Source organism: Meles meles, unplaced genomic scaffold, assembly GCF_922984935.1.
Source record: "Meles meles unplaced genomic scaffold, mMelMel3.1 paternal haplotype, whole genome shotgun sequence".
Lineage (NCBI taxonomy): Eukaryota > Metazoa > Chordata > Mammalia > Carnivora > Mustelidae > Meles > Meles meles.
Genome location: NW_025721545.1, coordinates 5739 through 7971, shown reverse-complemented (window position 1 = coordinate 7971; position 2233 = coordinate 5739). Strand labels below are relative to the sequence as shown.

The 2233-nt window shown below is 35.9% G+C and overlaps 1 pseudogene; it reads right to left on the bottom strand.

Moving 5' to 3' along the window:
• Nucleotides 1-363: 363 nt before the first annotated feature.
• LOC123936480 lies at nt 364-1289 on the bottom strand (annotated as a pseudogene).
• Nucleotides 1290-2233: the final 944 nt, after the last annotated feature.

Genomic DNA, 2233 nt, shown 5'->3' with positions numbered 1-2233 from the left:
ATATAATTTATAATTTGTTGCTTTTCTGAGTCAAAACAGTCAAGTTCATGGTGCTTATGTTGCTTAATAAATATTAACATATTTTCTTGAAAAGTCAACTCTGCAACAGTATTCCTCAATTGGAAAATATATATCTACCACCTATCAGGTGTCAAAAACTGGCATTGCATTTATACAGATATATTGCCTTAATAAAATGACATGTAAAATCATAGAAATAAAAGTGAAGTAATAAATTATTGCCTTTGAAACTAAATTCCACTTTTAAAATGATGATTCAAAGATTCTCTCTTATGGACAATGTGTGAATGTCATGATTTTCAACTTCCTTTCTGGTTCAAATATCATTTTTTTACTTTTTTCTTATTGTGATCCTCTTCTCAGCAGTTGTAACAGTGCATCCTTTACATCTGTGTTCCTTAGGGAATAGATGAGAGGGTTTAATAGTGGTGTGACCACAGTGTAGATGAAAGTAAAGAATTTGCTGTATTTTGAAGCAAAGTGGTTCTTAGGGTATGTATACACTGGTGCCACAGTTCCATAAAACATGAAGACCACAATGATGTGAGAGGAGCAGGTGGCAACGGCTTTCTGCCTTCCATCCATGGACTGGATTTTACCTAAAGCTTGAGCTATGTAACCATAAGAAGTCAGGATCAGTCCCAGTGGCACGATGGTGAAAAGAAAAGCAGATACTCTCATCTGCCACTCACTGGCAAATGTGTCTCCACACGTCAAGTGTATGAGAGCTGGAACTTCACACAGAAAGTCATCTAGGTGGTGGTGGGTACAGAAGGGAAGCTGAAGTGTGACAGGAATTTGGGTAACAGATTCTATCAGGGCAGACAGCCAGGCTACAAGCACCAGTTCCAACAGAACTGATGATGCATGATGATTGTATAGTGCAGGGGCTGGCAGATAGCAGTATAGCGGTCAAAGGCCATCACCACCAACATGACACATTCTGTGGCACCAACACAGAGCAACATACAGAGTTGGATGACACAGCCTGTGTAGGTGATGATCTTTCCTGGCCCCCACAAGTTGGACAACATATGGGGTACAGTAGTTGTTGTAAAACAGAGATCCAAGAAGGAAAGATTGCTAAGAAAGAAATACATGGGGGTGTATAGATGAGGGTCCACACAAGAAAGCAAGATAATGGTTGAGTTGGAGAGGACGATCATGGTGTACAAGATGATCACAATCCAGAAAAGAACCATTTCTAGATGAGGCCATTCAGAGAACCCAAGAAGAATGAAGCCCATTGGGAAACTCCTGTTAGTCATCATTGGTGCTTTTGGCATTGGAATTTGAATATAATTTTAACAAAATTTCATTAGTTGATTTTTGAAACCCATTCTGTCTTTTTTTTTTAGAGAAACCAAGCATTATTACTTTTCCAGGGGATCTTAGGACAGGAGACATATGTGTGTTTTCTCTTATGCTAGACAAGTAACATACAACTTCTCTTCTATAGGCTGTTCTTTGTACACAAAAGAGGTATAAATAAGATATTACCCTGGAGATTTATCTCTAAATCTGAAATCACAACATTCTCCACAGACACTCTGACACAATGGCTTTAGATTATGTGCCTGTTTCTTCTAGATTGTCTTTTCAGCTATACATGTAGTAGCTCTCTAAAATATTTGGGATGACATGTTGAAAACAAAGTTTTATTTTTCAAATAGGCAGTGCCCTGTGTATTGTGAAATTCTTTGTATTGTTCAGTGATATTTAGAGAAACACAGGAGATGGATATTATCTCAGAAACAAGATCTTTCTGTTATCAGTGTAGACTCTAAACAATGAGACCTTAACCTTTATTCTCTGAGTGTCTGAAGAACCACCTTACCATAAGAGAGATACCAATTTTTAAGGGAAGAAAATCTATGTTGAATGCATGGTGTTAACTAAAGTTTTATCTTAAGCAATTCAAATTTCTTTAGGCAAATAAGTTAAAAATCTTCAGTCAATATTCTCATCTAAGAAATAGCTATAATAATTCTCACATGAATAGATTAGGGTACAAATTATAGAAATGACAGTATATTACTGCCTTCTACTTTAAAGCACAAAATGCTAAACATGATTAAAGTAGTGAAAAGAAAGCATTACATATGCTATATAATTTTTGCCTCACAAGTCATTATTGTTCTATTCAGTCATCAATCAGACTAAATACATTTCAATCATAAACAATAGTTGTAAAAGAGAAATAAATTATATT